The sequence below is a fragment of the Dendrobates tinctorius genome, unplaced genomic scaffold, assembly GCF_039654945.1.
Source record: "Dendrobates tinctorius isolate UK_male_01 unplaced genomic scaffold, ASM3965494v1 ptg000180l, whole genome shotgun sequence".
In the NCBI taxonomy this organism is placed as follows: Eukaryota; Metazoa; Chordata; class Amphibia; order Anura; family Dendrobatidae; genus Dendrobates; species Dendrobates tinctorius.
Window position 1 is genome coordinate 2,390,172 of NW_027361847.1, and position 13,734 is coordinate 2,403,905.

A 13,734-nucleotide genomic window follows, 5' to 3' on the forward strand; every position below is an offset into this window, starting at 1 on the left:
TACAGGGATGAAGAGTGCGCCATCTATAATGTGTATATTATGTAGAATTACTATACAGGGATGAAGAGCGCGCCATCTATAATGTGTATATTATGTAGAAATACTATACAGGGATGAAGAGCGTGCCATCTATAATGCGTATATTATGTAGAAATACTATACAGGGATGAAGAGCGCGCCATCTATAATGTGTATATTATGTAGAATTACTATACAGGGATGAAGAGCGCGCCATCTATAATGCGTATATTATGTAGAAATACTATACAGGGATGAAGAGCGTGCCATCTATAATGTGTATATTATGTAGAATTACTATACAGGGATGAAGAGCGTGCCATCTATAATGCGTATATTATGTAGAAATACTATACAGGGATGAAGAGCGTGCCATCTATAATGTGTATATTATGTAGAATTACTATACAGGGATGAAGAGCGCGCCATCTATAATGCGTATATTATGTAGAAATACTATACAGGGATGAAGAGCGCGCCATCTATAATGTGTATATTATGTAGAATTACTATACAGGGATGAAGAGCGCGCCATCTATAATGTGTATATTATGTAGAATTACTATACAGGGATGAAGAGCGCGCCATCTATAATGCGTATATTATGTAGAAATACTATACAGGGATGAAGAGCGCGCCATCTATAATGTGTATATTATGTACAATTACTATACAGGGATAAAGAGCGTGCCATCTATAATGTGTATATTATGTAGTATTACTATACAGGGATTGTGATGTACCATGTCTGCAAGATATGTTTTCTGTTGCAATGTGCTAACAAATCCTCCATCCTAGGACATTGTAAACTCTCAGTAGTAGGAATTCCTTCCCCCCAGGTTTTATCAACCCTGCCACTTCCTCTGGAAGAGCAGGAATGTTAATTAGCTAGACCATCTTCCTCACACCATTTGGCTTCTCTCAGCTGAAAGAGAAAAAAAAGTGCGGGAACTAAACTCTTTGTTTGAAACCAGGAGTTTGAATAAAACAATAAGGGATTGTCCCGCGAAAACCATACCCAGCAGAAATATAAAAATCATATTTCTGCGATCCGAGCAGACCCAGCTTCGCTGTGGTGCCTGTTGCAAAACTCTCGGATGTCCAGAACCTGAGATATGATTTGTGCCCAAATGGACGGTCATATCGCATAGATGTTTGATGTTTTCTTGATGGGCTCATTACGCTGGGAAACATGATACCACTGATGAGTCCATACCAGCTTCTCCCATAAAGTTATAGCTAATCTAAGTTTTGTAGCCAAAACATAACTTGGATAAGAGAGGTGGGATCAACCCAGAATGCACCTCTCTGTGATGTCACATAGGAAAGTCTATAAGGCATTTCCTGGGCAAACCAGCTCAGAACAGCTCAAGTCGTCGTGCTAGAAGGACCCCAATGAGCGGAGAAGTGCAGCTCCGCCTCCACCCACCTTAGCCGCATGGTCTGCCTAAGGAACAATATGGAACTGTGAGTGTAATCTCTTTGTTTTCTCCACTTTTATTTTATACCTGTACTGTACATATTTTATGTCTCAATTTTATAGCAACTTTTATCTGTAATCACTGTCCTCTTTCGGAAAATAAATGAAATTATTTAGATCTGTCTCCATGCTCTAAGAATCGAACTATACGCCTTTGATAGATAATCGCTACTAATTCAAGGGGTTTGCCACGGACCCTCTTAATTTAACACTGTGAATTAAGTAACCGTGACTGGTGGCAGCGCATTGTGTACGGCTATTACGGCTTGCTGGCAGTCTAGAAGGGTCTTATATTGCTGAGTAAGGGGCTTCAGCCACAGCATTGATAATTCCCTTACTGCAGAAGCCTAATTGCCGGTTCACAACAGGCAGCCCGTCCGGCGACTAATTATCCTAGGTGCAGTTCCCTGACTGACCTGAGGGTAAGGGGGGCGCCGGAGAGCTGCGAGTTCCAAAGTGGAACTGAGAAAGTGGGATATACATAAATCCCCGCAGTACTTGGAAGATTGATAGCAGTGGTGGGGCATCCAAATTAAACTCCCCCTGCGGCAAATTGTAGAGCGAGATTAGCTTGCTGGATATTTTTGGTCACATGGTGCCAGTGTTGGGATAACTAAGATAAGCCCCACTGCGCCTGTGATAGCCGTGTGCCGGCATTGTGTCACGCCCCTCCGTCCGCTGATACACCCGTGTCAGTGGTGGGACTGTGACATAGTGGTGACACAGGGTCCGCTGTCCGTCGCGTTTTGGTGGCAGCGGGACTCCCGTTAGTGTCGCCCGTAAGTGGACGAACGGCGGTGGGCTGTTCGTCACATATTGGTGGCAGCGCAGTGGGATAATCCTAGAGCATTAGTGATTTGGTTTGAGCAATCATTCCTCTCACTAAAAACCTGCACGGTTCCTGCGGGAATCCTGCATCATAGGTTTTGGAGAACAGACTCAGTGGTTACTAGTCCTGAGACATTAGTGTGTACTTGCAAGTATCCCCCTCCCGTTTCTTCGTTTTTCTTTTTCTATCTTTTATTTGGCAACCATGGCGGCAAAAGGAGAACCTTGGTACAACCGGCAGACAAAGGAAGTTCTTGCTGCGTTATGCACGTACCAAGGCCTTGACGCCACGAACAAAAACAGAGCTCAAATGATCGCGGCTCTAGTGCAGCTGGACAACGACCAGAATCCAGCGAGCGCAGAAGTTGGCCCAAGTTGCAATGGGGCTGCAGCAGAGGCTCCACTCCTGAGCGCTGGCCCCACATTCAACCAGAACGGGGTGGACCCCTATCTGCAAATGGCCTTGGACGAACTCCCCGCCGAAGACAGTGATGGGCGGGTGAGGCTGATCCAGCAAGCTCGAGAGAGAGCAGAGCAGCGAGCCGAGCGCCAGGCGGAGAGAGCTGAGCGCCAAGCTGAGGCTGAGAGAGCCGAGCGCCAGGCGCAGAGGGCCCATGAACTGGAGGTACTCCAGCGGGGTGGGAATGCCCTCACAGCCCGAAGCCGTGAGCCCAGCAGCGTCCAGACTCCAAAACCCCGGCCAGAGCATTTTCCTGTGATGGAAAAGGACGGGGACTTGGACACATTTCTGCGAGCCTTTGAGAAAGCCTGCAGACAGTACCAGCTGCCTAGAGACCAATGGGCAAGGTACTTGACCCCAGGGCTAAAAGGCAAAGCCCTGGAGGCATTTGCTTCTCTTCCGCCAGAAGCCGATGATGACTATGACGCCATAAAGCAGGCGCTGATCGCCAAATACCGGCTGACACCTGAGGTATACCGAAAGAAGTTCCGACACCTCCAACGTGGCCCACACGATAGCTACAGTGATGTGGTGCAAGGACTCAGGACCCACTTTGACCAGTGGATCCATGGACTGTCCGTTGAAACCTTTGAGCAGCTACGGGACCTGATGATCAAAGACCAGTTCCTGCATCTCTGCCCAGCTGAGGTCCGACAGTTCATCCTGGACCGCGAACCAACGAACGCGGACAAAGCGGCGCAGATCGCCGACAACCACGAGGCCAACCGGAAGCCCGAGACGCGGAGGCCAGTCGCCACCAGCTGGAAAGGGGGTAAGCCAGCAACCAACCCCAATGCCCCAGCTAGCCGTCCCTCCGGAGGCCCTGTCCCTGTTGCCAACAACAGGCCGGCTACTGACAGTCGCCTGTGTCACCACTGCCAGCGGCCTGGTCACTTCTTTTACACCTGTCCGAACAGGCCGAAGAACCCCCCAGCCAAGGCCCCCGGGCCCAATGCCTCTGTTCTTTTGGTGGGAGGTGTGGTTGGGAGGGCTGACGACAACGTTCAACCTGTTCAGGTGGGGGCCCGTCTTGCTACAGGCCTCAAGGACACCGGGGCTGAACGAACCCTCATCCGTCCTGGACTGGCGGCCCCTGAAGAGTTTGTTGAGGGGAAAACCCTGACTGTCACCGGGATTGGAGGCACCCGTTGTCCCTTGCCAGTGGCACGAGTTTTTCTTGACTGGGGTGCCGGGAGCGGGTTGAGGGAGGTGGGAGTGTCTGAAAATTTGCCCACTGATGTTTTATTGGGGACTGACTTGGGGAGGATGGTTGCATACTATGTCCCTGACACCCTTCCCCAAACTGATAATAAGGGTAACGTTAACCCTGATGATGTTGATGATGGGAAACTGAATGTGTTACCTGCTAATGCCTTGATGAGTAATGATGCAACTAACAACCATTCTTTCCCAAGGTATGATGCTGATGCTGATGTGAATGTACCAAAGCAAACTGATAACCATTCTTTTCCTAGGAATGATGATGTTGATGTATCTGTGCCGACTGAACACGTTAACCCTTTCTTTGAAACGGTAGATGTGTCCACAGGTACCGAGGTGCTCAGCCCCGTCACTCTGCGGAGTGAGACGGCTGAGGAACCCCTGGCAGGAGCAAGCAACGGTGCTCAAGAGAATGGGGAGGTGCATGGGGACCATGAGGAAGGTAATGCCATGCAGCTGACCAGTGCCACCGAGGAAGGTAACTGGCCCATAAGTAGCACTGCTCCTAAAGTGTTGGGGGTGGATGGGGAGGTAGAGCCCAGGGCAGCACCAGCTGGTGGGTCTGCAGAAATCCCCAGGGAGACAGCATACATAGCAGCTGTCACACGCAGTCAGAGTGCCCAGATCGCAGGTAACGCACTGTCTTCTGGACCCTCTGCTGCTACAGGAGAGACTGAACCAGAGGTGAACCCAGAGCCGGTTCCAGAGGGTCCCAGTAAAGAGGGGACCCTGACGTCACTTCTGGCAGCCTCCAGCATGGAGTTCCAGGCTGCTCTGCACTCAGATGCCAGCCTGGAGAAATTGAGAGGTCTCGCCGAGACGCCCACCTCCAAGTCTGATAAGGAGAGGGTGTTCTGGGAACGAGGAAGGTTGTACCGGGAGACAGTACCCGGAGATCCTAAAAAGGAGTGGTTGAGGGAAAGACAGCTGGTCGTCCCCTATCAGTTCAGAACTGAGTTGTTGCGGATTGCCCATGAGATTCCACTCGCTGGACACTTGGGGATCAGCAAAACAAAGGCACGGCTGTCTCAACACTTCTATTGGCCCAAGATGGGGACAGATGTAACACACTACTGCCGCTCCTGTGCCACCTGTCAAAAAGTGGGTAAGGCGGGGCCTGCTCTTAAGGCTCCCCTTATTCCTTTGCCGGTGATAGAGGAGCCTTTCCAGAGAATCGCGGTGGACATTGTAGGACCGCTGTCCGTCCCCAGCAGCTCCGGAAAGCGATACATTCTCACCGTGGTAGACTACGCTACCCGGTACCCAGAGGCAGTAGCTCTGTCTTCAACCAGGGCAGATAAGGTGGCTGACGCACTGGTGACCATCTTTTCGAGAGTAGGATTTCCCAGGGAGATGCTTACCGATCAAGGGCCCCAATTCATGTCTCGCCTAATGGAGGCTCTCTGTGAGAAAATGCAGGTGACGCAGCTGGTATCGAGTCCGTATCACCCACAGACTAACGGTTTGTGTGAACGTTTCAACGGTACCCTCAAACAGATGCTCCGCATACTGGTTGAGACCCAAGGGCGCGACTGGGAGCGGTACCTCCCACACCTGCTGTTCGCTTACAGAGAAGTTCCGCAGGCTTCGACCGGGTTCTCCCCCTTCGAGCTCCTGTATGGCAGGCGAGTCCGGGGACCCCTTGGGTTGATAAGAGAATCCTGGGAAGATGAGCCAAACCCCACAGAAGTGTCCATCGTGGATTATGTCATGCGCTTCCGTGACAAGATGCAGACCTTGACGCAGTTGGTGCATGACAACATGACGCAGGCTCAGGCTGACCAGAAGCGCTGGTACGACCAGAACGCCCGGGAGCGGACCTACCAGGTGGGTCAAAAGGTGTGGGTGTTGGTCCCGGTACCAACGGATAAGCTTCAGGCAGCCTGGGAAGGCCCGTACGTCGTCCATCAACAGCTCAACCCGGTCACCTACGTGGTCACGCTTGACCATGCTCGGGGTAGGCGCAAGGCCTTTCACGTCAACATGCTGAAGGCGCACTACGAACGTGAAGCTTGCATCCTACCGGTCTGCAATCTGCCAGAGGATGGGGAGGAAGATTCCCTCCTGGACATGCTGGCCCAGGCCAAGGCCAATGGGTCCATTGAGGACATGGAGATAAGTGGTTCGCTCACCGTGTCCCAGCGGTTGCAGTTGATGGCCACCCTGGAACTCTTCCGGCCCGTGTTCACCAACCGTCCTGGGAGGACGGAGTTAGCGGTTCATGAGGTGGACACCGGGAATCATGCCCCATTACGGCGAACACCTTATCGGATCTCTGAAACGGTGCAACAAGTCATGCGCCAAGAGGTCGATGAGATGTTAAGGCTGGGAGTGATTCGACGGTCAAAAGGTGCGTGGGCTTCACCTGTAGTCCTCGTGCCTAAAAAGGATCGAACCACCCGGTTCTGCGTGGACTACAGGGGGCTCAACGCCATCACAACCTCTGATGCCCACCCGATGCCGCGCATCGAGGATCTGCTCGAGCGGTTGACAAACGCCAACTACATATCCATCATGGATTTGAGTCGGGGATACTGGCAGATTCCCCTGAGCCCTGAGGCGCAGGAGAAATCCGCCTTTATCACCCCCTTTGGACTGTACGAGTCCACGGTCATGCCCTTCGGCATGAAGAATGCCCCTGCCACTTTCCAGCGGATGGTCAACCACCTGCTTCGGGGACTGGAGGAGTACGCAGTGGCGTACTTAGACGATATTGCCGTCTTCAGTTCCACCTGGGAGGAACACCTTCAGCACCTCCAGGAGGTGCTCAAGCGTCTTCATCAGGCAGGCCTGACCATCAAGCCGGGGAAGTGCCAGATAGGCATGCGCGAGGTCCACTACCTGGGGCACCGGGTAGGCGGGGGTTCCATGAGTCCGGAGCCAGAAAAAGTGGACGCAATCGTGTCCTGGCCCACCCCCAGGACCAAGAAACAGGTGAAGTCCTTCTTGGGCACTGCAGGGTACTATAGGCGGTTCGTACAGGACTATAGCGCCCTTGCCAAACCCTTGACTGACCTCACCAAGCAGAGGCTACCCCAAACAGTCAACTGGACAGATGACTGTGAGGCGGCTTTCCAAGCTTTGAAAGCAGCCCTGTGTAACTCTCCAGTGTTGAGAGCAGTCGACAGCAGTCGCCCGTTTCTGGTACAGACCGACGCCAGCGAGTTTGGCCTCGGTGCTGTGCTTAGCCAGGTCGACTCGGGGGACCAAGAGCGCCCCGTGTTGTACCTGAGCCGGAAACTTTTGCCGAGGGAAGTGGCATACTCGACCATCGAGAAGGAGTGTCTGGCCATGGTGTGGGCACTGCAGCGTTTGCAGCTCTACCTGTATGGGCGCGCCTTCACGGTGGTAACCGACCACAACCCACTGAGCTGGTTGCACACCGTGTCGGGAACCAATGGAAGATTGCTCCGCTGGAGCCTTGCCCTTCAACAGTACGATTTTACTGTAAAACACAGGAAGGGCAGTGAAAACGGCAATGCCGATGGGTTGTCCCGCCGGGGCGAACCCGCTGAGGTGCGCATGGCCGATTACCGAGAGGTAATGCCTCCTTAGCGCCCTCTTAAGGGGGGAGGTGTGATGTACCATGTCTGCAAGATATGTTTTCTGTTGCAATGTGCTAACAAATCCTCCATCCTAGGACATTGTAAACTCTCAGTAGTAGGAATTCCTTCCCCCCAGGTTTTATCAACCCTGCCACTTCCTCTGGAAGAGCAGGAATGTTAATTAGCTAGACCATCTTCCTCACACCATTTGGCTTCTCTCAGCTGAAAGAGAAAAAAAAGTGCGGGAACTAAACTCTTTGTTTGAAACCAGGAGTTTGAATAAAACAATAAGGGATTGTCCCGCGAAAACCATACCCAGCAGAAATATAAAAATCATATTTCTGCGATCCGAGCAGACCCAGCTTCGCTGTGGTGCCTGTTGCAAAACTCTCGGATGTCCAGAACCTGAGATATGATTTGTGCCCAAATGGACGGTCATATCGCATAGATGTTTGATGTTTTCTTGATGGGCTCATTACGCTGGGAAACATGATACCACTGATGAGTCCATACCAGCTTCTCCCATAAAGTTATAGCTAATCTAAGTTTTGTAGCCAAAACATAACTTGGATAAGAGAGGTGGGATCAACCCAGAATGCACCTCTCTGTGATGTCACATAGGAAAGTCTATAAGGCATTTCCTGGGCAAACCAGCTCAGAACAGCTCAAGTCGTCGTGCTAGAAGGACCCCAATGAGCGGAGAAGTGCAGCTCCGCCTCCACCCACCTTAGCCGCATGGTCTGCCTAAGGAACAATATGGAACTGTGAGTGTAATCTCTTTGTTTTCTCCACTTTTATTTTATACCTGTACTGTACATATTTTATGTCTCAATTTTATAGCAACTTTTATCTGTAATCACTGTCCTCTTTCGGAAAATAAATGAAATTATTTAGATCTGTCTCCATGCTCTAAGAATCGAACTATACGCCTTTGATAGATAATCGCTACTAATTCAAGGGGTTTGCCACGGACCCTCTTAATTTAACACTGTGAATTAAGTAACCGTGACTGGTGGCAGCGCATTGTGTACGGCTATTACGGCTTGCTGGCAGTCTAGAAGGGTCTTATATTGCTGAGTAAGGGGCTTCAGCCACAGCATTGATAATTCCCTTACTGCAGAAGCCTAATTGCCGGTTCACAACAGGCAGCCCGTCCGGCGACTAATTATCCTAGGTGCAGTTCCCTGACTGACCTGAGGGTAAGGGGGGCGCCGGAGAGCTGCGAGTTCCAAAGTGGAACTGAGAAAGTGGGATATACATAAATCCCCGCAGTACTTGGAAGATTGATAGCAGTGGTGGGGCATCCAAATTAAACTCCCCCTGCGGCAAATTGTAGAGCGAGATTAGCTTGCTGGATATTTTTGGTCACATGGTGCCAGTGTTGGGATAACTAAGATAAGCCCCACTGCGCCTGTGATAGCCGTGTGCCGGCATTGTGTCACGCCCCTCCGTCCGCTGATACACCCGTGTCAGTGGTGGGACTGTGACATAGTGGTGACACAGGGTCCGCTGTCCGTCGCGTTTTGGTGGCAGCGGGACTCCCGTTAGTGTCGCCCGTAAGTGGACGAACGGCGGTGGGCTGTTCGTCACAGGGATGAAGAGTTCGCCATCTATAATATGTATATTATGTAGGATTACTATACAGGGATGAAGAGCGCGCCATCTATAATGTGTATATTATGTAGAATTACTATACAGGAATGAAGAGCGCGCCATCTATAATGTGTATATTATGTAGAATTACTATACAGGGATGAAGAGCGCGCCATCTATAATGTGTATATTATGTAGAAATACTATACAGGGATGAAGAGCGCGCCATCTATAATGTGTATATTATGTACAATTACTATACAGGGATAAAGAGCGCGCCATCTATAATGTGTATATTATGTAGGATTACTATACAGGGATGAAGAGTTCGCCATCTATAATGTGTATATTATGTAGGATTACTATACAGGGATGAAGAGCGCGCCATCTATAATGTGTATATTATGTAGGATTACTATACAGGGATGAAGAGTTCGCCATCTATAATATGTACTGTATATTATGTAGGATTACTATACAGGGATGAAGAGCGCGCCATCTATAATGTGTATATTATGTAGAATTACTATACAGGGATGAAGAGTGCGCCATCTATAATGTGTATATTATGTAGAATTACTATACAGGAATGAAGAGCGCGCCATCTATAATGTGTATATTATGTAGGATTACTATACAGGGATGAAGAGCGTGCCATCTATAATGTGTATATTATGTAGAATTACTATACAGGGATGAAGAGCGCGCCATCTATAATGCGTATATTATGTAGAATTACTATACAGGGATGAAGAGCGCGCCATCTATAATGCGTATATTATGTAGAATTACTATACAGGGATGAAGAGCGCGCCATCTATAATGTGTATATTATGTAGAATTACTATACAGGGATGAAGAGCGCGCCATCTATAATGTGTATATTATGTAGGATTACTATACATGGATGAAGAGCGCGCCATCTATAATGTGTATTTTATGTAGAATTACTATACAGGGATGAAGAGCGCGCCATCTATAATGTGTATATTATGTAGGATTACTATACATGGATGAAGAGCGCGCCATCTATAATGTGTATTTTATGTAGAATTACTATACAGGGATGAAGAGCGCGCCATCTATAATGTGTATTTTATGTAGAATTACTATACAGGGATGAAGAGCGCGCCATCTATAATGTGTATATTATGTAGGATTACTATACATGGATGAAGAGCGTGCCATCTATAATGTGTATTTTATGTAGAATTACTATACAGGGATGATGTATATCTTTGTACCGTGTTAGCCAGTAGATAGAAAAATATTCAGGATTGAGAGTCCTCAGTAGTTGATACCTTTTAATGGCTAACTGAAAAGATGGTAATACATTGCAAGCTTTCGAGACTACTCAGGTCTCTTCATCAGGCTAGACTAATACAAAATCTGAAGTCACATATTTATGCACAATACAGCCTAGAAAAAATGCAATAGATAAGACAAGTGAAGTGATAGTTCTGCTTCACGTCACTTGTCTTATCTATTGCATTTTTTCTAGGCTGTATTGTGCATAAATATGTGACTTCAGATTTTGTATTAGTCTAGCCTGATGAAGAGACCTGAGTAGTCTCGAAAGCTTGCAATGTATTACCATCTTTTCAGTTAGCCATTAAAAGGTATCAACTACTGAGGACTCTCAATCCTGAATATTTTTCTATACAGGGATGAAGAGCGCGCCATCTATAATGTGTATTTTATGTAGAATTACTATACAGGGATGAAGAGCGCGCCATCTATAATGTGTATTTTATGTAGAATTACTATACAGGAATGAAGAGCGCGCCATCTATAATGTGTATATTATGTAGGATTACTATACATGGATGAAGAGCGCTCCATCTATAATGTGTATTTTATGTAGAATTACTATACAGGGATGAAGAGCCCGCCATCTATAATGTGTATTTTATGTAGAATTACTATACAGGGATGAAGAGCACGCCATCTATAATGTGTATATTATGTAGAATTACTATACAGGGATGAAGAGCGTGCCATCTATAATGTGTATATTATGTAGAATTACTATACAGGGATGAAGAGCCCGCCATCTATAATGTGTATTTTATGTAGAATTACTATACAGGGATGAAGAGCGCGCCATCTATAATGTGTATTTTATGTAGAATTACTATACAGGAATGAAGAGCACGCCATCTATAATGTGTATATTATGTAGAATTACTATACAGGGATGAAGAGCGCGCCATCTATAATGTGTATATTATGTAGAATTACTATACAGGGATGAAGAGTGCGCCATCTATAATGTGTATATTATGTAGAATTACTATACAGGGATGAAGAGCGCGCCATCTATAATGTGTATATTATGTAGAATTACTATACAGGGATGAAGAGCCCGCCATCTATAATGTGTATATTATGTAGAATTACTATACAGGGATGAAGAGCCCGCCATCTATAATGTGTATTTTATGTAGAATTACTATACAGGGATGAAGAGCGCGCCATCTATAATGTGTATTTTATGTAGAATTACTATACAGGGATGAAGAGCGCGCCATCTATAATGTGTATATTATGTAGAATTACTATACAGGGATGAAGAGCGCGCCATCTATAATGTGTATATTATGTAGAATTACTATACAGGGATGAAGAGCCCGCCATCTATAATGTGTATTTTATGTAGAATTACTATACAGGGATGAAGAGCGCGCCATCTATAATGTGTATTTTATGTAGAATTACTATACAGGAATGAAGAGCGTGCCATCTATAATGTGTATTTTATGTAGAATTACTATACAGGGATGAAGAGCGTGCCATCTATAATGTGTATATTATGTAGAATTACTATACAGGGATGAAGAGCGTGCCATCTATAATGTGTATATTATGTAGAATTACTATACAGGGATGAAGAGCACGTCATCTATAATGTGTATATTATGTAGAATTACTATACAGGGATGAAGAACGCGCCATCTATAATATGTATATTATGTGGAATTACTATACAGGGATGAAGAGTGCGCCATCTGATCGGACCCAAAGAGTGGTCGTAAATGGCTGCACATCCAGTTGGAAGAATGTGTCAAGTGGGGTACCACAGGGCTCTGTCCTGGGCCCTGTATTGTTCAACATCTTTATCAACGATTTAGATGAAGGAATTGAGGGTAAACTGATTAAATTTGCTGATGACACAAAGCTAGGAGGGATAGCTAATACTAGAGAAGAGAGAGAGAGGATTCAAAAAGATTTAAATAAACTGGAGAAGTGGGCAGCAACTAACAGAATGGTTTTTAACAGGGAGAAATGCAAAGTACTACATCTGGGCAATAAAAATGAAAAAAGCATATATAGAATGGGAGGAATAGGGCTAAGTGACAGCACATGTGAAAAAGACTTGGGTATACTAATAGATCACAGACTGAATATGAGTCAACAGTGTGATGCAGCAGCAAAAAAGGCAAATGCAATTCTAGGATGTATTAACAGAAGCATACAGTCTAGATCACGTGAAGTCATTATTTCCCTCTACTCCTCTTTGGTCAGACCTCATCTGGAATATTGTGTCCAGTTTTGGGCACCACATTTTAAAAAAGACATCAACAAACTGGAGCAAGTTCAGAAAAGAGCGACCAGAATGGTGACCGGTCTGCAAACCCTGTCTTATGAGGAAAGGTTGCAGGATTTGGGAATGTTTAGTTTGCAAAAGAGAAGACTGAGAGGAGACTTAATAGCTGTCTACAAATATCTAAAGGGCTGTCACATTGTAGAAGGATCAACTTTATTCTCATTTGCACAAGGAAAGACTAGAAGCAATGGGATGAAACTGAATGGGAGGAGACACAGATTAGATATTAGAAAAAACTTTTTGACAGTTAGAGTGATCAATGAGTGGAACAGGCTGCCACGAGAAGTTGTGAGTTCTCCTCCAATGGAAGTCTTCAAACAGAGGCTGGACAGACATCTGACTGGGATGATTTAGCGAATCCTGCTTTGAGCAGGGGGTTGGACCAGATGGCCCAGGAGGTCCCTTCCAACTCTACGATTCTATGATTCTATGATCTATAATGTGTATATTATGTAGGATTACTATACAGGGATGAAGAGCGCGCCATCTATAATGTGTATATTATGTGGAATTACTATACAGGGATGAAGAGTGCGCCATCTATAATGTGTATATTATGTAGGATTACTATACAGGGATGAAGAGCGCGCCATCTATAATGTGTATATTATGTAGAATTTCTATACAGGGATGAAGAGCGTGCCATCTATAATGTGTATATTATGTAGGATTACTATACAGGGATGAAGAGCGCGCCATCTATAATGTGTATATTATGTAGAATTACTATACAGGGATGAAGAGCGCGCCATCTATAATGTGTATATTATGTAGGATTACTATACAGGAATGAAGAGCGCGCCATCTATAATGTGTATATTATGTAGGATTACTATACAGGAATGAAGAGCGCGCCATCTATAATGTGTATATTATGTAGAATTACTATACAGGGATGAAGAGCGCGCCATCTATAATGTGTATATTATGTAGGATTACTATACAGGAATGAAGAGCGCGCCATCTATAATGTGTATATTAT

The 13,734-nt window shown here is 46.5% G+C and overlaps 1 protein-coding gene across 2 annotated transcripts in view; it reads left to right on the forward strand.

Moving 5' to 3' along the window:
- The window catches only part of LOC141054895 (uncharacterized), a 252,384-nt gene that overhangs the window by 134,919 nt on the left and 103,731 nt on the right, over window positions 1-13,734 (forward strand). The gene's annotated exons all lie outside the window — the stretch shown is intronic.